At 27.6% G+C, this 26,453-nt stretch overlaps 1 pseudogene; it reads left to right on the plus strand.

The window, feature by feature from the left end:
* LOC137238169 (band 4.1-like protein 4) overlaps window positions 1-26,453 on the plus strand; it is a 325,053-nt pseudogene that overhangs the window by 280,340 nt on the left and 18,260 nt on the right.

The following is a 26,453-nucleotide window of genomic DNA, read 5'->3' on the forward strand; positions in this document are numbered from 1 at the left end:
AACAGAATTCCACCTCTCATCATAACAAGAGAATTCCACCTCGTTTGTCAGCTACTTAATTTGCACAGCTGAAAATCGTGGTGAATTTCGCATACGACTGAAAATCTAAAAGAATCGTGCTGAAAGTCGCGTACGCCTAAAAGTATGCAAGGACGTGCATTGAGTTGGGCCTTCAACGAGGCGGAATTCTACAACGCCTGCAACACTCAGGAGGCTAGCCATGAAGGTATGGCCTAATCTTCTAAATCTTGTGCGTTACGTAGCTCAAATTTTTTGATCAAACATTGCACTGTCACCGAGTTTTAAACTATTTTCTAGGTTTTAAGTCTCTGGATATCCAGGAAGTTAGTTAAAAATCGATTGCAAGATCCCAATTTAAAATTAGTTTTCTCAATATCTCGATCCATGCCACACCTAGCGGAACTTTTTTGATAAAATATTGCATTGTCACCGGGTTCCGACTTACGGCCCAATTTTCATGTCTCTAGGTCATTGCGAAGTTATTCGAAAATCGATCGCAAAATTCCCCCCGTTTTTAAAGGATTTGCAATTTTCTTGATTAGCGCGCCACCTGGCGGAACCTTGTTTTTCATAAGTTGTATTGTCACCAGGTCTCTAACTAAATGCAAAGTTTCAAGTCTCTAGGTAACCGGGAAATTAGTTAAAAATGGATTTAAAAATTCCAAAATTAAAATTTGTTTTCTTACTATCTCGATCCGCGTGCTACCTAGCAAATTTTTTTTTTATCAAATGTTGCATTGTCACCGGGTTCTGACCCACGACCCAAGCTTCAAGTCTCTAGCTCACCGGCAAGTTACTCAAAAATCGATCGCCAGATTCCCCTCGTTTTTCACGGATTTGTATTTATCTCAATTAGCACGCCACCTAGCGGAACACTGTTTTCTACAGAATGTATTGTCACCGGGTCTCGAAGTATGTGCTAAGTTACAAGTCTCTAGGTAACCGGGAAGTTATTTAAAAATGGATTGAAAGATTCCCATACTAAAATTAATTTTCCTAATTTATCGATCCATGCGCCACCTAGCGGAATTTGTTTGATAAAATATTTATATATATATATATATATATATATAATATTATTGTCATTGGTTTCTGATTTACGGCTCAAGTTTCATATCTCCAGCTCACCGGGAAGTTACTCAAAAATCGATTGTAAGATTCCCCTCATTTTTCAAGGATTTGTAGTTATCTCACTTAGCGCGCCACGTAGCGGAATTTTGTTATCTGGAAATTGTATTGTCACCGGGTCTCGAAATATGTACTAAGTTAGAAGTCTCTAGGTAACCGGGAAGTTAATTAAAAATGGATTGAAAGATTGATTAAATATTGCATTGTCACCGGGTTCTGACTCACGGCCCAATTTTCAAGTCTGTAGATCAGCGGAAAGTTACTTAAAATCGATGGCAAGATTCCCTGCGTTTTTTCAGGGATTTTCTTTTATCTCGATTCGTCTCCCACCTGTTGGCATTTTGTTTCCCACGAATTGTAGTGCCATCGACTCGCAAACTATGTGCAAAGTTTCAAATCTCTGGATCCCCGAAAAGTTAGTTAAAAGTCGATATTAAAATTTCCATTTTAAAATTAATTTTCTGTATATCTCGATCCGTGCGCCACCTGGCGAATTTTTTTTTCACTTGCATTGTAATGTCTCCCAGATCTGAACTATGCTCTGATTATCAAGTGTCTAGCTCAACGTGAAGTTACCGAAAACGACTTTTCCGTGGGTCAAAAATTCGTAGGAAATGAGGGGACAAACATGAAAGGGACTTAATATAAAGTAGTAAAAAACTTCAATAAAAATGGGACAATTCATGGAAACCCCATATGAAATTTATATGGTGAGTCCCATTTTTAATGAATTTTTTTTTCTTTTCTTCACTCTAAAGAATAGCTGCTCAACCCCTATGCATTTATAGCACTTTTGTTTTTGTTTTGCCCTGAAAAATAGAAATAGAAATTGCATAGTACTTCCATATGCCCTCACATATAAATTAGATTAATATTAAAGTGCTTGGATTTCATATGAAAATGCAAAGAAAATGCACTTCCATATGAAGCCGAGGCATTTTGGTATGATATTAAAATTTACACTAATAAATTGACAACAAACATTTTTTCAAAAATATTGTAGCACTGAGAAACATTTTAATTCAAACTTTTATTCATTAAGAGGACTACCAAAATTCTTTAAACATTGAAAGTAAATTTTATTTATTTATTATTATTATTATTTTTTTTTTATTTAAAAAAGTTTCAGTGTACAGATAATTTTATGTATGTATTGTGGTTTGTACTTCAATATACAATTTTTTGAACCGACTTACTCTTAAGAAAAAATTTATTTTTTATTGCCACCCGCTCAACCAATTTATTTAAAAATTTCTTGTAAGTAGAAATGAAAGAAAAGGAAAAAAAGGCCAAATCAAATCAAAAAGTTACTGATGGGTAAGCTTCGTCAAAGAAATTACAAAAAAAAACTTCAATCGTCCCAGAGCATCTCATGGCTTCCACGACTGCCATAAATTTATATAAATTTATGTGTCTTCTCCCGCTTTACGCCTTCAAACCCTCCATGCAGTTTGATATGAATATGGTCCAACTCGTACATCCATTAAATTGCTTTCAGCCTCATTATGCAAAATATTAATAAGCAACAATTGACTTAACAAATTTATTATATTAAAATCACTTAATGAGGCGCAAAGAGGCAATCAAATATAAAATAGATGAAATGATGAAAGTGGACAGAGGATAGTAGCAAAATTTTGCAACGGAGGCGCACGAGTTGAGTATATTTTCGGGTTCATTAAGCAAATTATAAACAGGCATTTATAGATAGACAGTGGCTAAATTTTTTAAATAAATACTTTTCTTTTGAATTGAGTTTTTTAAAGTAAAATAATAGTTAATTTTTCAGCAAATATTTAAGTGCTTAATTGTGTCTGGCATTTAACCGATTTATAGAAAAATTACTGAAATATCCACTCAAGATGTTAGATAATAAACCAAACAGGTGAACTCAGTAGTAGAATGACAAAAATTTAAAGGTCATCTGAAAACGGTAATGAATTTTAAGGTAGTAGGGAGGGACAGTTTTTGGTACTATTTTGCAAACTTTTTACTACGTTTGTAATGAAATGTACGCTCTCTCGTATTCGATGCGTTTCCGGATAGGAAAAGGGAAATTAACAGGAAAGAGTGAAGGAAACACGAAGTGAGAACCAGAAAAAGGGAAACATAAGAAAAAACCAAAAAGTTGAGGAAAGACAGAAATATAAAGGAAACAAGAGAAGGGAGAATGAGAATAAAACTAGGAATAAGAGTTATCATAAAGAGTACGAATAAAATTGAGATAAGATTAATAGTAAAAGCGAGGGTGAGACTAACGATAAAAGCTAAACAAGAGCGACAGCGGGGCGTTTTTTTCTTAGTCAACATCGCTTCCTACCGTGATATAGAAATCGGATTTCCCTAACGCTCGGGGCATTGACGCTTTATTTTGGTTTGCTTCATACAAAAACAATTGGCATACGAAATTAGTGACAATTGACTTCCGCTACCGCTATTGTTTAGGTTCGACTGTAAGATAGAGAAGTCTAATATAAAAATGATAGGAAAAGGAGGAAAACTTGGTGGATCAATTCAAGTAAACTGAATTGACGCCGAGAAAAGAGAAAACGAAAATGAACTCTCTTCTTCAGAGGAGAGGTGGGTGGAGAGATTTTAATTTTAGTTTTGCAGGTAAATTAGTTCTTGGCCAGAAAAACGGCTGTCGGGTTTGATAATACGGCCAAAAGCTGACTCAGTTTGTTTTGTTGATTTTCCGACAGGGTGGATAATTGATTTATATTGAAACGATTTTCGGTCATCCCTTATCAAATTTGGTTTCGAAACAAACCCGTTTCGGTGTTCTGCTATCATCAGTGTTAATTCTCGTTCTGATTTGCTGTTGTCGTTTGGCTTGTATTTATAGTTCGTAGGTTCGTGAGCAGGTATTGTCAAAATAAATGTTTGTGTATATGAATATGTATGTTCTGTTCATTCAGAACAGAGTGTGGTTTTTAGTCTTCGAATTGTGTGGCTGACTGAAGCAAGTAGAAGTCAGTGGCTCTAGTCGTTTGACCTTTTTTGTGTGTTTATTGTTTTGTTACGTTTATGGTTTTATGTTTATTTTTTGTTGTGCGTTTGTCCGTTGTATCTGAGTGATTACTTTGAAGAAGTTTTAAAGGTTCAAATATTGTATCAAAATAATTAATATACTAGTCATGGTCCTACACATACAAGCCCGACGTCTGAACGTACTCGAAAACATGGAAATCTACAAAACAGAAAACATTCAACAATATAATAATAAACGAACAGTTAAAAATAATTTCTGACACTAAATTTAAAATTTTAAAACTTGTTTATAAGAAATAAAGTAATCACACCGTTAAAACGGACAAACACAACAACAAATAAACACAAAAAAATAAACGCACCAACGCATCAAACACGCAAAGAAGGTCAAACAAATAGAACTACTGGCTTTTACCTGCCTCAGGCAGCCCCACAAATCGCTCAATAAAAACCACGCTCGGTTCTGAATGAACACACATAAATATACACAATCATCAATTTTGACAATAACTGCTCATGAACTATAAATACAAGACAAATGACAACAACAGATCAGAACAATAATTGACAGTGATGATGGCACAACGCCGAAACCGGTTTGTCTCGAAACCAAATTTGACAAGGGATATCTGAAAATCGTTCCAATATACATTAAGGCTAAAAGCATTTGAAGTTGTTCTTCTCATTTCCGAGGTTTGCCAATGCTATATAAAATAAGTCAAAACTTCTTTCTTGTCATCAGGTAACTCAATAAGCTCTGATTTTTTGAAGCGTCATTGCTTTAAAACCGCTGTGACTATATCTTTTTACAGCATTCTCTAATATCTGCTGAGTTAGCCTACCTTCTGACGTTTTGTCTTAATATGTTAATGTTGGGTCTTAGTACGTTACACCGTTAGTGTCGAGTTTTCGTATTACAGAGGCCTCCCAGATACTCAACCGTATTTTCATGGTATTGCTGTAAATCCTCAGTAATCCCATTGACATCAGCGGTCTATTTCAGTATTGCATAGTTGTGGGTATTGAAATGGAGGGTGGGGCCGTGTGTAGAAGTCCACGAAAGTGGGGAAAGCTTCTGACCGCCATTCACCTGGGAATGGCCAGAGAGATTCTTTTGCATGCGGTTCAAGCAGCTCACTACTGCCGGTCGCTTGCGGCCAAGTATCCTCTGGGTAGCCGCTAAACATCCGTTTAGCGGTGAGCTAATGTGAGAACGCGACAACCTGGCTAGGCCGCTCTTACATAATCGGTTTAAGGGCTAGCCAGGGGAGATCTCATCGGCAGCGTCTGTACACCTCTAGGTGCGGCTGCAAGTGGGCGTCTATCTTTGAGCAAGCGGCTCGCTATATAAACATGCCAAGTAGTATTTTCACCCCCGCGGAGCGGGTTGTGCGCTGGGCTTGGGACCCGCCACGTAAAACCATACTCCAATGAAATATAACAACAAGTCTCGGATAAATACACTCTCTATTGATGACGACCATGGCAAACGTTTGAAGGACAATGAATTGAGGGCATGCATCTGGAACGTCCGCTCCCTGAATGGGATTGATGCAGATGCCCGGTTGGTTGATGTCCTCTTCAAAGCAAAATCTGACATCGCCGCCATCCAAGAAATGCGTTGGACGAAGCAAGGAAGAAAGAAGATCAAAAATTTTGACATATATTGGAGTGGACATTCGAATAAGCGCAGTTTCGGCGTCGGATTCGCGCTGGGAGAGAGACTTTGTCGCCAAGTTCTGGCGTTCACACCTGTGGACGAACGTCTCGCCGCTATCCGAATAAAAGCAAAATTTTTTAATATATCATTCATCTGCGCCCATGCGCCGACAGAGGAGAAAGACGATGAGGTGAAAGACACTTTTTATGAACAAGTAGAACGCACATACGAGCGCTTCCCCGTCACTTTAACGCCAGGGTAGGCAAAGAAGGTGTTTTTGGCCCTACAGTCGGAAAGTTCAGCCTACACAATGAAACTTCCCCTAACGGGCTGAGGCTGATTGACTTTGCCGGTGCTCGAAACATGGTCATATCCAGCAAGAGATGCATGCATAAAAGGATACATCAAGCTACTTGGCTGTATCCTGATCGAAATACTCGCAATCATATCGATCACGTTGTCATAGACGGACGGCATGACTCCGGTGTTTTAGATGTGCGCACGATCCGAGGGCTTAACATCGGCTCGGACCATTGTCTCGTTGCAGCCAAAATACGCACCCGCCTCAACGCGGCTAAAAGCAAGGAACAAAAGACTCAAGGGAAGCTAGACGTCGAAAAGCTTCAATCACAACAGACTGTCAATGATTTCGCAACTTGACTCTCACACTTGTTCTCTGCGAGCACAACTCATCCTGAAGGAATACAGGAGCAGTGGGAGCATATTTCCAAAGCACCTCGAAAAAATTGGTTACCGGCGACCACGAAAAAACAAGTGGTACGATGAAGAACGCCGCGTTTCAATTGAAAGAAAAGACGCTGCCTACAGGGCTACGTTAAAAGCGAGCGCGACAAGAGGAGTGTGTGAACGCTATCGTGAGTTGAAAAAGGAAGCGAGACGCTTTTTCAGGAAGAAAAAAGCAGAAACAGAAAGGCGTGAGTGCGAGGAGCTTGAGCTGCTAGCCACCAGGAATAACACCCGAAAATTTTACCAAAAAATACGGCGACAGACGGAAGGTTTTAAGACCGGGGCAAACTCCTGTAGGAACGAAAACGGCGACCTTGTAACTGATGTCCAGAGAGTGCTTAGATTATAGAGGGAACACTTCTCTGTTTTCCTAAATGGAGGCAGCAATTCAGCGTGCAGAGATGAAGAACCCGATCCCGCAATCGATGGTGATGGCATATATGTCCCCCCGCCCGATTATCATGAAGTTAGAATAGCAATAACCAGATTGAAAAACAACAAGGCCGTGGGCGCTGATGGATTGCCTGCGGAGCTATTCAGGTACGGTGGCGAGGAGTTGGTAAGGCGCATGCAGCAGCTTCTTAGGAAAATATGGGCGAAAGAGTGCATGCCCAACGGTTGGAAAAGTAAAGTCCTCTCTCGGCGAAGGAAAATTATACTCTACAAGTCACTTATCGTACCCGTCCTGCTATATGGGGCAGAAGCATGGACCATGACAAGAGCAGATGAAGCGGCTTTGGGAGTGTTCGAGAGAAAAGTTCTTCGAAGGATTTATGGACCTCTACCCGTTGACGATTGCGAGTACCGAAGAAGATTTAATGATGAGCTGTACGAGCTATACGTAGACATCAACATAGTCCAGCGAATTAAAACACAGTGGCTGCGCTGGCTATGTTATGCGAATGAAAGATGATGCTCCGGCCAAGAAAGTGTTTCTATCGGAACCCGCCTATGGAAGCAGAGGTAGAGGGCGGCCCCCACTCCGTTGGAGGGACCAGGTGGAAAACGATTTAAACTCCCTTGGTGTGACCAATTGGTGCCGGTTGGCGCCGCGAAGGAGCGACTGGTGCGCCTTGTTGGACGGCCATAACCGTTTAGACGGTTAAGCGCCAATTAAGTAAGTAAGTAAGGGTATTGAAATGCAATAAAGATACACCATTTAGTTCCTTTGATTACAACATTATCGTTTTCTCTAGCCTAGCAATGTAGGCCGTCAAAAGAAAACCGCGGCGCTATTTCCCTGTATGTTATTTCATACTTCAGAAACGCATGCATATGGTATTTTTGTATTATACCGAAAAAATCAATGTTGTAGAGAAAAATGAAAAAGTATCCCTCTAAGTTATGAGGGCAATAATTGTCTAATGCGACTCCATTTTGTAATATTGACTTCACCTGTCGGCTTTAATTGTTTCATGAGTAACGCAGTGATTTTTTTGTGTATTCCGGTATTTATGTACTTAAAATTTAAATGAATTTGACCTCGGTTTTCCTTTCGTTAACTAAATTTTCACTAATTTATAAATTTCCTTCTCATCTATTATAGCTGAGTTGGGCGATTATGATCAAAGACGCCCCTCCATATGCTATGTGTCCGAGTTTCGTTTGCTGCCAAATCAGAGTAGCGAACTGGAATCACGTGTCGCCGAACTTCACCAGCAACAGCGGAGCTAAACTATTTAGACAAAGTTAAATGGCACGATATGTATGGTGTGGATTTTCATCCGGTGTTGGTAAGTGAACATCCTTTCACACATATGTATGTATGTAATATGTACGTTAATTAATAAAAGGAGAATGATTAGCCCGTAAGGAGGGAGGGAAATTAACAACACCGCTTTGATGTTGATGATTAACTTTTTATTACTGATTTTACGTTGTTGAGAGCAAAGTACCCCTGGAAATTTTTTAAAAGAATATTGTAGGAGAATTGTAACAAAATTGTCACAGAAGCGTTAGCTTGAGTGGAATCGAGTATCATATACCCTGTTTTGAGTTAATATATGTATACCAAGATTCATATATAATCTTTTGGGTAACATGAAGGTCTGCTATGATACCACATAAGACAACGTTAACATAAGCTACAGCTGTTAGTTATATACGTGGTAACGATGAAGTTTCGAATAGGGACAAGTCCTTCAAAGATCCTAATAAGTCAAAATGAAAATAACTTTGTCTAGTTCTGGCAAAAGCTGCACAGTCAAGCATAAAATTTATTGATTATTCACTTCGTTATCCTCCATGCGGCTGCAGCAAGAGGGGTTTTCCAATGGGCTGAGACGTACAGAATTTACTCCCATTGAACAGTGACTCCTCCAAACCACAATCACCCAATAATTTCAGCAGAATGCTTATTGTACATTTTCTGCCAAAAGAATATTCCTAGCCTGCAAAATGTATTGTATCGTTGCAGTTAGGGCTTTAAGAGCACAGATTAGCATCTCATCCACCGCATTGCGGCTACTTCCATTTGGAAGACGCCGCAGTATTGGCAACTAAAGCTTGCCGCCTACTTCGACCTGACACAAAACCCCTGCTCCAACCATCCTGTCCAACTTTGACCTAACCGTGAACCAGTTAGCTAGTCCAAAGCCCCATATAAATTTCTTTCCCCACTATTCTCTCTTTTCTGCCCCTAAGCTTGGTTGGATGTGTTCCATGCTAAAGAGTAGAAAGATCAATATGAGGATAGGAAGTACAACATAGTCAGTTGTGGCCACTAGGCAATGCCCTAAAGGAGATGAACTCATCTCGCTTGTGTACGTTAGTAACAGATGATCACTGATGACTCGCCTGCTAAAGACTGTCAACGCTATGTGGTTGACTTAGTAATCTGCATTACAGGGATGTATGAGAAAACAATATCCGATCGCGTGCAATATTATCTGCACATTATAGAATATGGCGTAAATAACCTATCAACGCTTGTAAAGTTTTACTCTGAAAGGGAAATTGTCCATGTTGGAACCATTTCTTCGCGGCACTGAAATCAGTTTCTCAATAGAATACTGCGAACTGCACGAACGCAACGTGCAGTTTCGATAAGTACACTCCCGGATTTGGTTTTTCGGACGGAGCCTATGACGGTTCCTGTATCTTCAGGCCGAAGCTCGCCCCGGATGGCTCCTACGACTTCGGCGTAGTTCTTTCCCTGGGCTGGTCTAACTACGAAAGTTGCGGCCCGTCTGTTTCTGGGCTTGCCTTTTCTTTTTGCCTTCTTGGCTTGCCCAGGTGGTGTCCTTTGTCCTTTCTCAGGGCGTGGTTTGGCTTTCCGGTTCCTTACGGTCGTCCAGGCCTCGCCCGAGATTGTCTTCGCAGAACCCTCATCGCACTTTTTCTTGGCCTCCGAGGCCCCCGGTTGCGAGCCAGAGTTCGTTCGTGCTCTTTTGTTCCCACGAGTCGCTTTCGGTTCTGTGTACTCTGCGCTTTTACCCTCTAATAAAGAGCGCATACGACTCAGTGTCTCTTCAAGTTGTGCCATGCCGTTCTTTATGTCCATCGACACATTTTTCTGTTTGGCCGCAGCAGCCTGCATGCTGCGCAGCACAACTCTTGCATACTCGAGGAGGTCAACTTGACTTGTCCTCCCCGGTCTTGCACCGCATACGGAGGTTTCCCGCCCGTCATTGCCGTCACCTTGCTGTCCAGGGGTAGATGGGGTGGCATCTACTTTCCTACTAGCTTTTGTCCCCCCTTGCGTTCGTCGTGGGGTGTCCCTGGCCATTGCTGACCCGCCAACTTGTTTCTCTGCTGGTGCTATTGTCGCATTGCTAGCGGCTTTTAACACCGGCGATCGGAGCACCTTGCTGCTCCTTTGAAAAGCGGTTACACCGCTATCATTAGCCTCGTTACTTTTACGCGTGTCAATTGTTTGGTTCATTTCTTTTCGGTTGGGTCTCCGCTCCAAGCCGCTATCTCCGCCCGATGTGCAGTCGCCGTTTTAGATTCCCGTGGTTATCTTTGCATGTGCAGGGAGGCCACGCGAGGGTTGACACAGGTCCTTATGAGAGTCTGTGTTCAGAGCCAGAATCCGGCGTAAGTCAGGAGTCATCTCAACTGATCCTGCACCACCAACTTAATGGTGACGTGGCTTCGAACGTACTTGGAGACCTGCCAAGGTTTTAACGAGACGGAGACGAAGACGATATTAGCCCACCAGCCGTTTCGACGAGGTGTCACCCTCGGCTACTAAGATGGTAGAATACCGTCCACGCCAGCCCATAGCAATCTTTTCCTTAACATTTTCCAGTTGTCGCCGTCAGGATCTTACTGGGCTCAATCCTGAGGATGCTTATTGAAGTTTTAGGGCGGCACCCACTCGCCCTGCCACCAAGATTCATTGGGCATGTGTGGCCTTTTGCGCCACGCCCTCCTCTATGGTCGCTCTTGGTCGGGGACTGCTTATTGGTTATTCGCAGCTAACCTACTAGAGGCCGTTCACGATCCGCCACCTTGTGACCCCGGTGGAGCCCTGAGCTCAGCCTCCACCAATGTAATTAATGATATTGTTACTATAATTGTTGTCAATAAGTATTGGTTATTTATAATTAAATGTTGAATTACTAATCATTTTGGTAAGAATCCAATAAATGGTGGTAATCCTCCTAAAGATAGTAGATTTAATAATAAAATAAATTTTAAAATTTTCAAATTGAAAAATGAATTGAATAATTGATTAATATAATAAATTTCAAAATTTTTGAATAAGAAAATTATACTAAAGGATAAAAATGAATAAAATCAAAAATATGTCATTCATAATATTTCATTAATTTGTATTGCTGCTAATATTCATCCTAAATGAGTAATAGATGAAAAAGCTATTAATTTTCGTAATGAAGTTTGATTTAATCCTCCTAAAGAACCAATAATAATTGATATAATAATAACAATATTTATAAAATTAATATTAATTAAATAAGAAATTAATATTATAGGGGCAATTTTTTGTCATGTTATTAAAATTAAATTATTATTTCATGATAATCCTTCTATAACTGTTGGAAATCAAAAATGGAAAGGAGCAGTAACTCTTTTTAATAATAAAGAAGAAATTAAAATTCATTTACTAAATAAATAATTATTTTGTAATAATAAAGTATCTATATATATTATGATGATACAAAATAATAGAATTGCTGATGCAATTGTTTGAATTAAAAAATATTTTAGAGAAGCTTCTGTAGATATTAGATTATTGTTGTTATTATCTCTTATTAGGGGGATAAAAGATAATAAATTAATCTCTAAACCTATTCAAGCTCTTAATCAAGAATTTGATGAAATTGTGATTATTGTTCTTACTAGTAATATTGAAAAGAATATAATTTTTGCAGAATTATTAATAATTAAAAAGAAAAGGATTTATAACCTTTATAAATGGGGTATGAACCCAGTAGCTTTATTAGCTTATCTTTTTATATTTTAGTGTAAGATGCACATAAGTTTTTGACACTTTTAGAAATGGTTTAATTCCATTAGATATAATGAATGTAATAAAATTACATTATTTATCCTATCAAGATAACCCTTTTTTCAGGCAATTCATTAATTTAAAATAGACGGTTTCTATTGTACTTTTTAGAATGCAAAATTATCTTTTTTAAAATTAAAGATTAAATTTCATCATAAAATAAATGAGTTTTTTTTTTTTTTTTTTTATACTAATAATTTAGAAAAATTTATGAAAAATTAATTTTAAATATGTAATATATTAAATAATTAAAATTAGTGTCTGAAAAATTACTGATTTTAATTTTATTTAAGTAATAAAAAATTCTAATATAGTTAGGTATGAGAGTTAAAATCACAACTTTAATATAGATATATAGATGTATATCGTTTATTTATATTTAATATTTAGATTTATTAAAATTTCTAATAATAGATTATAATATTAATAATCAAATTTTAATATACTAATCTATATTTTTAAATTTTAGGGGTTTTTGGACAAAATTAGTATGCATCTATTAATATATTAAATATTTATATATATATAGATATTTATTGATCTTTATAGTATATATATAAATTATAACGAGTGAAACATAATTTTTAAATAAAATGTCATGTATATAAAATTATTGAATGGAAAGTGTCTATCTTGGTATAAAGAAAATTAATCAATAACAAAATTTTAAAAATTTTTTTAAAAATTTCGAAATTTTTGCAATAAAAAAAAAAAAAAAAATTATAGAAATGATTAATAATTTGAAATTTTTAATATTGTAAAAATTGAAATTTTGTTAAAAATTAAAAATTTTTAAATTATTTGTCTTTAAAATTGTGAAATTTGATAATTTTAAAATTTATTATTTATAATTTTATATTTTATTTAAGTTTTATTATTTAATAAATGTAAATTTTATATACTATATTTTATTATTTATTAATATTAAGTATTTTATTTTAAAAATTGAAAATTAAATTATTTTATTTTATAAAAAAAAAATAAAAAATTTTAAAATTATTGATTATTTTTATTTAATATTTTATTATGAAATTGATTTTTATTAAAAATTTTAAATTATTGATTATTTTTAATTTTATTTAATAATTAATTAGGGGTTAATTATAAATCATTTATTGAAAATTTTAAATTATTAATTATTTTTAAAAATTATTTGTTTAAATATTTATTAATAATTAAATTTTTATAATTTTAAAATTTTTTATTTATTGATTATTTTGATAATTTTATTTAATTTTATTGAATATTAATTAATAATTAATTAGGGGTTAATTATTAATCATTTTTTTATTAAAAATTTTAAAATTATTATTTTCATAATATTTACATTTTTATTACAAAATGAATTTATGGGAAAATTTTTAGGGAGGATAATTACTATATTTAAATATTTATTTAAAAATAATTTATTAATAAAAATATAATTTTAATTATTAAATATAATTATCTATTAATATTAAATAATAATATTAAAAATTTAAATTAAATTATTTTATTTTATTAAAATATAATAATTGTAGATTTTAAAATTATTGATTATTTTTGTTTAATATTTTATTATGAAATTGATTTTTATTAAAAATTTTATAATTATTGATTATTTTTAATTTTATTTAATAATTAATTAGGGGTTAATTATTAATTATTTATTAAAAATTTTAAATTATTAATTATTTTTTTAAATTATTTATTTAAATATTTATTAATAATTAAATTTTTATAATATTAAAAATTCTATATTTATTGATTATTTTTGCTAATTTTATTTTATTTTATTGAATATAAATTAATAATTAATTAGGGGTTAGTTATTAATTATTTGTTTTATTAAAAATTTTAAAATTATTATTTTCATAATATTTACATTTTTATTATAAAATTAATTTATGAAAAAATTTTTGGGGAGGTTAATTACTACATTTAAATATTTATTTAAAAATAATTTATTAATAAAAATATAGTTTTAATTATTAAATATAATTATCTATTAATATTAAATAATAATATTAAAAATTGAAATTAAATTATTTTATTTTGTTAAAAAAAAATAATTTAATTTAAATTATTAATCATTTATATTTAATTTTTTATTATAAAATTGATTTTTATTAAATTTTTTAAATTATTAATCATTTTTGATTTTATTTAATAATTAAAAATTATTTAATTTTATTAAATATTTATATTTATTGGTTATTTTTGATAATTTTATTTTATTGAATATTAATTAATGGTTAATTAGGGATTAGTTGTTAATTATTTATTTTATTAAAAATTTAAAAATTATTAATTATTTTTATAATATTTAATATTTTATAAATGTGAGGAGTTAAATGTTAATAAAAATTTTAAGTAATTTATAGATTAAGATTTAATTTAAATTATTTAATTTAGTAAGTTTATATTTATTAATAATAAATATAAATTTTAAAAATTGAAATAAATTTTATCTTGTTAGAAAAAAATATTTTAGATTCTAGAATTAATAATCGTTTTTATTTTATATTTTATTATGAAATTGATTTTTTATAAAAAATTTTAAAATTATTAATTATTTTTATAATAATTTATATTTATAAATATGAGAGGTTAATTATTAGAATATTAAATTTAAAATAATCTATAAATGAAGATTTAATTTAAATTATTTAATATATTTATTAGTATTAAATGATTTTAAAAGTTTAAATAAATTATTTTATTTTGTTAGAAAAAAAAATATTTTAGATTCTAGAATTAATAATCGTTTTTATTTTATATTTTATTATGAAATTGATTTTTTATAAAAAATTTTAAAATTATTAATTATTTTTATAATAATTTATATTTATAAATATGAGAGGTTAATTATTAGAATATTAAATTTAAAATAATCTATAAATGAAGATTTAATTTAAATTATTTAATATATTTATTAGTATTAAATGATTTTAAAAGTTTAAATAAATTATTTTATTTTGTTAGAAAAAAAAATATTTTAGATTCTAGAATTAATAATCGTTTTTATTTTATATCTTATTATGAAATTGATTTTTATAAAAAATTTTAAAATTATTAATCATTTCTATAATAATTTATATTTATAAATGTGAGAGGTTAATTATTAGAATATTAAATTTAAAATAATCTATAAATGAAGATTTAATTTAAATTATTTAATATATTTATTAGTATTAAATGATTTAAAAAATTGAAATAAATTATTTTATTTTGTTATAAAAAAAAATATTTTAGATTCTAGAATTATTGGTCATTTTATTTTATATTTTATTATGAAATTAATTTTTATTAAAAATTTCAAATTATTAATCATTTCTATAATAATTTATATTAAATATTGATGTTAAGTATTAGAGTATAAAATTGAAAATAGTTTATAAATGAAAGTTGAATTTAAATTATTTTATATATAATTATTTATTTACATAAAATATGAATTTTAATAAAAATTTAAATAAATTATTTTATTTTGTTAGAAAAAAAAATAGTTTAGATTCTAGAGGTATTAGTCGTTTATATTTTATATTTTGTTATGAAATTGATTTTTTATTAAAATTTTAAATTATTAATCATTTCTATATTATTTTGTATTTTATATTATTAAATTAATTTATGAAAAAACTTTTAGGGAGGTAAATTACTATATAAAATTATTAATTTGATAATAATTAGTAATTTATAATATTAAAAATTTCAAATTATTAATCATTTCTATAATTACATTTTTATTATTAAAATTAATTGTTTTTATTATTTGAATTTAATATTTATTATTTATTTTTATATTTTTTTTATAAATTTATTTTTAATATAAAGTTTTATTTTAGCTTATTTTTTATTAGAAATTTATTTTATATGTAAATTTTTGTGTGTATTATTATTTATTTTAATAATCAATAATTTAAATTTTATTCTCAGTAATTAGTTTTATTAATCAATTAAGATTGGAATTAGTAATTTTATTTAGTATTGGTTAAATTTGTGCCAGCATCCGCGGTTATACAAATAATACAAGTAAAAATTTTTCGATGTAAGGTATAAATTAAATATATATATAAATTTATTAAGTGAAATTTTAAATTTGTAATAGTTTTTAAATTAATTTTATTTAGTCTTAAAAATTTTATTATTAAACTAGGATTAGATACCCTATTATAAAAAATGTAATTATTTTTCATTAAGGTAGTATTAGTTATGTTCTTGAAACTTAAAAAATTTGGCGGTATTTTAGTCTATTCAGAGGAACCTGTTCTATAATTGATAGTCCACGATGTACCTCACTTAAATTAGTTTTCAGTTTATATACCGTCGTTATTAGAATATTTTATTAGAATAATAATTTTCAATAATTTGTATTTAAATTTATATCAGATCAAGGTGTAGCTTATATTTAAGTAGAAATGGGTTACAATAAAATTATTTAAATGAATTTAAATTTTAAATGTTTAATGAAATTGGATTTGGTAGTAAAATTTTAAAGATAAAAAATTTGACTTTAGCTCTAAAATATGTACATATCGCCCGTCGCTCTTATTCTAAAATAAGATAAGTCGTAACATAGTAGATGTATCGGAAGGTGTATCTAGAATGACAATTTAAAGCTTATACAGTAAAGTATTTCATTTACATTGAAGAGATTTTTGTGCAAATCAATATAAATTGAATTTAATATTTATTTATTTATTTTATGATTTATTTATGTTATTATTTGTTTAATTTATATTAAAAATAATTATAAAAATTAGTGTTTTAGTAATTTTTAATGAAAAAATAAATTTAATTATAGTTTATTTGTATTGTGAAAGATTATTGAAATAATTTGAAAAATTTTTATTTTATAAGAAAAATTTATTTTTTGTACCTTGTGTATCAGGGTTTATTAAATAATTAATATTAAAAATATTGATCTCGATTTTATAAGAGTTAATAATTTATTAAATTTAATGTATTAAAATTATTTTAAATAAGTTATTAGAAATGAAATGTTATTCGTTTATAAATATATCTGGTTTTTTTAGAAATAAATTTAATTTAGTAATTTTTGATTTATTTATTTATTTTGTTAATAAATAAATTTATTAATTATAATATTTTAAGGGATAAGCTTTAAAATGAATTATTATAAATGAGATAAATTAGTTAAAAAATATATGCTTAGAATTAGCAATTATTATTAATTTTGTTAAAAATTATTTTATTTAAATATTATTTATTAATGTTTTAATTTTTTATAAAAAAATTTTTTGTAATTTTATTTGAAAAGAAATAATGATTAAATTAGTATATATATATATATATATAAGTAATTTTTAATGAAAAGTTTATATAAAGAACTCGGCAAATATATTACTCGCCTGTTTAACAAAAACATGTCTTTTTGAGTTAATTTTAAAGTCTGACCTGCCCAATGAAAATTTTTAATGGCCGCAGTAATTTAACTGTGCAAAGGTAGCATAATCATTAGTCTTTTAATTGAAGGCTTGTATGAATGGTTGGATGAAGTATAATCTGTTTCATATAAATTTATTATAGAATTTTATATTTTAGTAAAAAAGCTAAAATTTTGTTAAAAGACGAGAAGACCCTATAAATCTTTATAATTTTAAAAATTTTTATTTTTTAGATTGATTTTATATTAATTTTTAAAATTATTTTATTGGGGTGATATTAAAATTTAATTAACTTTTAATTAATTTTTATCATTAATTTATGATTTATTGATCTATTATTAATGATTAAAAGAATAAGTTACTTTAGGGATAACAGCGTAATTTTTTTGGAGAGTTCTTATTGATAAAAAAGTTTGCGACCTCGATGTTGGATTAAGGTAAATTTTAGGTGTAGTTGCTTAAATGATAAGTCTGTTCGACTTTTAAATCCTTACATGATCTGAGTTCAAACCGGTGTAAGCCAGGTTGGTTTCTATCTTTAATATATATTATAATATCTTAGTACGAAAGGACCAGTTATTAAAATAATTATATTTTATTTATGTGAATTTTATTAATATAATTTAATTAACTATTTTGGCAGATTAGTGCATTAAATTTAGAATTTATAAATGTAATTTTTAATTACAAATAGTACTTGTTTATTTTTGAATTATTTTTAACTTTAATTGGTTCATTAATTTTAATTATTTGTGTTTTAGTGAGAGTTGCTTTTTTAACTCTCTTGGAACGTAAAGTATTAGGATATATTCAAATTCGAAAAGGTCCAAATAAGGTTGGTTTATTAGGAATTCCTCAACCTTTTTGTGATGCAATTAAATTATTTACTAAAGAACAAACTTATCCTTTATTATCTAATTATATTTCTTATTATTTTTCTCCAATTTTTTCTTTATTTCTTTCTTTAGTTGTTTGATTTTGTATGCCTTTGTTTATTAAATTATTTTCTTTTAATTTAGGGTTGTTATTTTTTTTAAGTTGTGCTAGATTAGGTGTTTATAGAATTATAATTGCTGGTTGATCATCGAATTCTAATTATGCTTTATTAGGAGGATTACGGGCAGTTGCTCAAACAATTTCTTATGAAGTTAGAATAGTTTTAATTTTATTATCTTTTGTTTTTTTAATTGGAAGATATAATATTTTTCAATTTTTTTATTATCAAAAGTATATTTGATTTTTAGTAATTTTTTTGCCTATTAGATTTGTTTGATTTTGTATTTGTTTAGCTGAAACTAATCGAACTCCTTTTGATTTCGCTGAAGGTGAATCTGAATTAGTTTCTGGGTTTAATGTTGAATATAGAAGAGGTGGATTTGCATTAATTTTTATAGCTGAATATTCTAGAATTTTATTTATGAGAATATTGTTTAGAATTATTTTTTTAGGTTGTGATTTATTTAATTTTGTATTTTATTTAAAATTAGTATGTATTTCTTTTGTATTTATTTGAGTTCGTGGGACTTTACCTCGGTTTCGTTATGATAAATTAATATATTTAGCTTGAAAGTGTTTTTTACCTATTTCTTTGAATTGTTTATTATTTTTTATTGGATTTAAGTTGTCGTTGTTAAATTTTATTTAATTAATTTTGTTAAGTAAAGTTAATAGAAAGTATTTTCTATATTATGTTTTCAAAACATATGCTTATTCAAGCTCATTAACTATTTAATTAAATTATCTCATCATTTATTAATTATAGGATTTGTAATGTAATATAAAAAGTAAATAATTGTTAAAATTTGACCTACAATAATATAAGGAGTTTCTACCGGTCGTGCTCCAATTCATGTTAATAAAATTACTGTAATAATTATAATTCAAAATAAAATTTTATTTATAGGATAAAATTGAATTCCTCGGAAATTTCTTAAGTTATAAAATGGAAGAATTGTTAAAATTGCAATTGATATAATTAGTGCTATAACTCCTCCTAATTTATTAGGAATTGACCGTAAAATTGCATAAGCAAATAAAAAATACCATTCTGGTTGAATATGAATAGGAGTCACTAATGGATTTGCTGGAATAAAATTATCTGGATCTCCTAGTAAATATGGATGAGTTAATGTTAATAATATTAACATTGAAACTATAATAATGAATCCAACAATATCTTTGTAAGAAAAATAAGGATGAAATGGAATTTTGTCAATATTTGAATTTAATCCAATAGGATTATTTGATCCTGTTTGATGTAAGAATAATAAATGAATTATTGTTATAGCTATTACAATAAAAGGCAAGATAAAATGGAAAGTAAAGAATCGAGTTAATGTAGCATTATCAACTGCAAATCCTCCTAATACTCATTGGACTAAATTTATTCCTAGATAAGGAATTGGTGATAGTAAATTTGTAATAACTGTTGCACCTCAAAAAGATATTTGACCTCATGGTAATACATATCCTATAAAAGCTGTTGCTATTACTAAAAATAAAATTAAAATTCCAATTAATCATGTAGGTGTAAATAAATAAGATATATAATAAATTCTTCGTCCAATATGTAAATAAATACAAATAAAAAAAAATGATGCGCCGTTAGCATGTAATGTTCGTAATAATCAACCGTAGTTTACATCTCGACAAAGATGATTTACTCTATCAAAAGCTAAATTAATATTTGCAGTGTAATGTATGGCTAGGAATAAACCTGTTATAATTTGAATAATTAAGCATAATCCTAATAATGAGCCAAAATTTCATAAAGTTGAGATATTAATAGGTGTTGGTAAATCAATTAAAGCATTATTAGTAATTTTAATTAAGGGGTGTTGATTTCGAAAAGGTTTATTCATTAGTTTATAATTCGTAGTGGTCCATAAAATATATTAGTAATTTTTACTACGGCAATTAATGTAATTAATAAATAGTTTATTAATATAATAGTTATTATATTTGTTGGGTAGTTATATAATTTATTAAGTATAATAGAATTTTCTTGTATGTATGATTTTATATCATATATTGTTTTTATTTCATTATTTTCTATGTAGTTTAATATAAAAGGTTTATCTAAGAAAATTGAAATTATTATTATAATAATGAATATTATAATACATGAAATTGTTATTTTAATTCATAATGAAAATATTTCATTTGATGCTAGTGAAGTGACATAAATAAATAACACTAATATTCCTCCTAAAAAAATTAGAAATAAAATATAAGAAAATCAGAATGTTTTATATAGTATTCCTGTTAATATGCAAATTTGTAGTGTTTGTATAAGTAATATTAGTCCTATAGCTAATGGATGATTTATTTGAATAAAAATTAATCTAGAAATTAATGTAGTAATAAAAAAAAATAATTGAATTATACAAGGGATAGTTTATTAAAATATTAATTTTGGAGATTAATGATAAAGAAGTTTCTTTTTTCTTGAAGTTTTAAAAAATGATTTTTATTTTTGATTTACAAGACCAATGTTTTTGTTAATTTATTAAAACTAATGTTAATCATTTTATATTGAATGTTACCTTTTATTTTATTTTTAATTGGAGTTTTGGTATTTGTTTCTAATCGTAAACATTTGTTATCAATATTATTAAGATTAGAATATATTGTTTTGAGTTTATTTTTTATATTATTTATATATTTAAATTTGATAGACTATAGATTATTTTTTAGAATTTTGTTTTTAATTTTTAGAGTTTGTGAAGGAGTATTAGGTCTTTCAATTTTAGTTTCATTAATTCGAACTTATGGAAATGATTATTTTCAATCTTTTAATTTATTATAATGTTGAAATTTATTTTTATATTAATTTTTATATTTCCTATTTGTTTCATAAAAAAAAATTTTTGAACGGTTCAATTTTTATTATTTTTGATAATATTTATAATAATTTTATTTAATTTTAGTTTTAATTATTTTATAAATATTTCTTATTTTTTAGGGATAGATGTTCTTTCAAATGGATTAATTTTATTAAGAGTTTGAATTTGTATCCTTATATTAAATGCTAGTTATATAATTAATAAATTGGATAATTATAAAAATTTATTTTTATTAAATATTTTAATTTTATTAATATTTTTAATTTTAACTTTTAGTTCAATAAATTTATTTATGTTTTATTTATTTTTTGAAAGTAGATTAATTCCTACATTATTTTTAATTTTAGGTTGAGGCTATCAACCTGAGCGTTTACAAGCTGGAATTTATTTATTATTTTATACTTTATTTGTTTCTTTACCTATATTAATTAGTATTTTTTATTTATACAATATTTTCATAAATTTAAATTTTTATTTTTTGTATAATTATTTATTTAATTATGATTTATTATATTTGTCATTAATTATACCTTTTTTAGTAAAAATACCTATATTTTTAGTACATTTATGATTACCTAAAGCTCATGTGGAGGCTCCTATTTCAGGTTCAATAATTTTAGCAGGAATTATATTAAAATTAGGGGGTTATGGTTTATTACGAATTTTTTCATTTTTACAGTTTAGTGGATTTAAATACAATTATATTTTTATTAGAATTAGATTAGTTGGAGGATTTTTAATTAGTTTAGTTTGTTTACGTCAAACTGATTTAAAATCTTTAATTGCTTATTCTTCTGTTTCTCATATAAGAATTGTTTTAAGAGGTGTTTTAACATTAAATTATTGAGGCTTATCTGGTGCTTATGTATTAATAATTGCTCATGGGTTTTGTTCATCTGGTTTATTTTGTTTAGCAAATATTACTTATGAACGATTAGGTAGTCGTAGATTATTAATCAATAAAGGTTTATTAAATTTTATACCTTCAATGACTTTATGATGATTTTTATTGTGTATTTGTAATATATCTGCCCCTCCATCATTAAATTTATTAGGAGAGATTTCTTTATTAAATAGAATTATTAGATGATCTTGGTTAAGTATAATTATATTATCATTAATATCTTTTTTTGGAGCTTGTTATACTTTGTATTTATATGCTTATACTCAACATGGAAAAAATTTTTCTGGGTTATATTCTTTTAGAATGGGGAAAATTCGAGAGTATCTTCTTTTATTTTTACATTGATTTCCATTAAATATATTAATTTTAAAAAGAGATATGTGTATAATTTGATTTTAAAATTTAAATAGTTTAATTAAAATATTGATTTGTGATGTCAATGATATGATTTATAATCATTTTAAATTGTGAAAAAATTATCTATTTGTAATATTGGATTTTTAATATTAATCAATTTTAGATTTTTGTTTTTTTTTATAAGTTTAAATTTTTTATTAAAGAATTTAATTTATTTTTTAGAATGGGAAATTATTAGATTAAATTCTTCTAGAATTATTATAACTTTTTTATTTGATTGAATAAGATTATTGTTTATATCTTTTGTATTAATAATTTCTTCTTTTGTTATTTATTATAGAAAAGAATATATAATAAGTGAATTAAATATTAATCGTTTTATTATATTAGTTTTTTTGTTTGTTATGTCAATAATACTATTAATCATTTCTCCTAATTTAATTAGAATTTTATTAGGTTGGGATGGGTTGGGATTAGTATCTTATTGCTTAGTAATTTATTTTCAAAATTTGAAATCTTATAATGCTGGAATATTAACGGTATTATCAAATCGTGTTGGTGATGTTGCTTTTTTATTAGCTATTTCTTGAATGTTAAATTATGGTAGTTGAAGATTTATTTTTTATTTAGAATTTATAAAAAAGGATTTTGAGATGAATGTTGTAATATTATTAATTATGTTAGCAGCTATAACTAAAAGAGCTCAGGTTCCTTTTTCTTCTTGGTTGCCGGCAGCAATAGCTGCACCTACCCCAGTTTCTGCTTTAGTTCATTCTTCAACTCTTGTAACTGCTGGAGTATATTTATTAATTCGGTTTAATATTTTATTATTAGATTCTTTATTAAGTTGTATTTTATTATTATTATCTGGGTTAACTATATTTATAGCTGGATTAGGTGCTAATTTTGAATTTGATTTAAAAAAAATTATTGCATTGTCTACTTTAAGTCAGTTGGGTTTAATAATATGTATTTTATCAATAGGTTTTATAAAATTAGCTTTTTTTCATATATTAATTCATGCTTTGTTTAAAGCATTATTATTTATATGTGCAGGAGCTATTATTCATAATATAAATAATTCTCAAGATATTCGTTTAATAGGGGGGTTAAGAAGTTTTATACCTTTTACTTCAACTTGTTTTAATGTTGCAAATTTAGCTTTATGTGGAATACCATTTTTAGCCGGGTTTTATTCTAAGGATATAATTTTAGAAATAGTTTCTATAAATTATATTAATTTTTTTAGATATTTTTTATATTTTTTTTCAACTGGTTTAACTGTATGTTATTCATTTCGTTTAATTTATTATTCAATAATTGGTGAATTAAATTGTGGGTCTTTAAATATACTAAATGATGAGGGATGAATTATGCTTCGAGGTATAATAGGATTAGTAATTATAAGAATTTTAGGAGGTAGTATATTGAGATGATTGTTGTTTATTACTCCTTATATAATTTGTTTACCTTTTTATATAAAATATATAACATTATTTATTTGTATTTTAGGGGGGGTATTGGGATATATAATTTCTAATATATCTTTATTTTATTTTAATAAATCTTTAAATAATTATTTAATGGTTAGTTATTTTGGTTCAATATGGTTTATACCTCATATTTCTACTTATGGATTAATTAATTATCCTTTAATATTAGGAAATATAATTTATAAATCTTTTGATCAAGGTTGATCTGAATTTTTAGGTAGTCAAAATTTATATAATAATTTAATTAAATATTCTCAGTTACTTTTTGTTTTTCATAATAATAATTTAAAAATTTATTTAATATTATTTATTTTATGAATTATTATATTAATAATTGTATTATTATTATTGTTTTATTCAAATAGCTTAAATTTAGAGTATAACATTGAAGTTGTTAGGGTAATTAAAAAATTTTTGAATATTAAAAATTAATATATGAGTATATATATATATATATATATATATGAATGTATGTAATGAATTAATTATAGTAATAGTAATAAAATTTATAAAAAAAATTTTTTTAATTTTACAATGAAAATGTAATGTTTTTATTAAACTATATAAATTATAGAAGTATAAATGGAATTAAACCATTAAAAGATAAAAGTTAGCAGCTTTTTCTTGATCATCTTACTTCTTTAACTGGAGTTTATTTACTCATTTTTATCATTAACAATGATAGGCCTCTTTTTGGCTTCAATTAATATTATGAATAAGGGTATAAATATTTACCTAAGATTAGGTCGAAACTAAATGCAATAAAATTGCTTCATTATTCAAGGTAGATTGAAGAATCAATACTTTTTGAATGCAAATCAAATGTTATTTTTAACTACAACCCTTATTTAATTATTTTGATCAGTTTAGTATTCCTTGATTTCATTCATGATAAAGTCCAATAATTAAAATAAAAATGAATGTAATTGAAGTAGTAGTTCATATAAAAATATTAGATAATTTAATAATTATGATTATAGGTAGAATTAGTACGATTTCTACATCGAAGATTAAAAAAATAATGGTAATTAAAAAGAATTGTAAAGAGAAGGGGAGACGTGATGATGATTTAGGGTCAAATCCGCATTCGAATGGTGAACATTTTTCTCGATCTCTTAAAGTTTTTTTAGATAAAATAGATGCAATAATTATGATAATTGTTGTAATAATTATAATTAATATTATTATTGTTAAGATTAAATAAATTATCTATACTACTGTTATTAGTAGTCTTTATGATTGGAAGTCAAATATACAATTATATTATATAGATTTATTAATTAATTGGTTATATTTTATCTATATTAGTAAATTATTAATTTCCTCATCAATAAATTGAGATATATAGTAATAATCATACAATATCTACAAAATGTCAATATCAAGCAGCTGCTTCAAATCCGAAATGATGGGTTTTTGAAAAATGATAATTTAAGTGGCGTATTAAACAAATTAATAAAAAAGTTGTTCCGATTAATACATGAATTCCATGGAATCCTGTAGCTATAAAAATGTAGAACCATAAATAGAATCTGCAATTGTAAATGGGGCTTCAATATATTCATAAGCTTGAAGAATTCTAAAATAAATTCCTAATAAAATTGTAAAAAATAATCCTTGTGTTGTTTGTGAATAATTATTTTCTATTAATCTATGGTGAGCTCATGTAATTGTTACTCCTGATGTTAATAAAATAATAGTATTTAATAAAGGAATTTGGAAGGGGTTAAAAGGTTTGATTCCTATAGGTGGTCATAAAATACCTAATTCAATTGATGGGGCTAATCTACTATGAAAAAAAGCTCAAAAAAATGATAAAAAAAATAAAATTTCTGATAAAATAAATAAAATTATTCCTCATCGTAATCCTAATGTTACAGGTAATGTATGTAGTCCTTGGAATGTTCCTTCTCGTGAAATGTCTCGTCATCATTGATAAATAGTTAAAATTGTAATAATATTACCTAATAAAAATAGTGAAATATTAAATTGATGGAATCATTTTACTAATCCTGATATTGAAGTTATTGCTCCAATAGCTCCTGTTAAAGGTCAAGGGCTAAAATCTACTAAGTGAAAAGGATGATTTGCATGTGTTTTCATTTTATAAAATAAATTAATTGATTTCTCTAGAATATAAAGTTCTTAATACTGCAAATACATAAGATTGAATAATTGCAACTGCTGATTCAAGAATTAATAATGCAATTTGACTAATCAATAGTAATACTATGATTATGTTATTAATAGAAGATCCTGTATTACCTAATAAAGTTAATAGTAAATGACCAGCAATTATATTAGCAGTTAATCGTACTGCTAAAGTTCCTGGTCGAATAATATTACTAATAGTTTCAATGCAAACTATAAATGGTATTAGAATTTTAGGTGTTCCTTGAGGGACTAGATGAGTGAACATATGTTGAGTATTATTGATTCAG

Source organism: Eurosta solidaginis, chromosome 1 (genome assembly GCF_040869045.1).
Source record: "Eurosta solidaginis isolate ZX-2024a chromosome 1, ASM4086904v1, whole genome shotgun sequence".
In the NCBI taxonomy this organism is placed as follows: domain Eukaryota; kingdom Metazoa; phylum Arthropoda; class Insecta; order Diptera; family Tephritidae; genus Eurosta; species Eurosta solidaginis.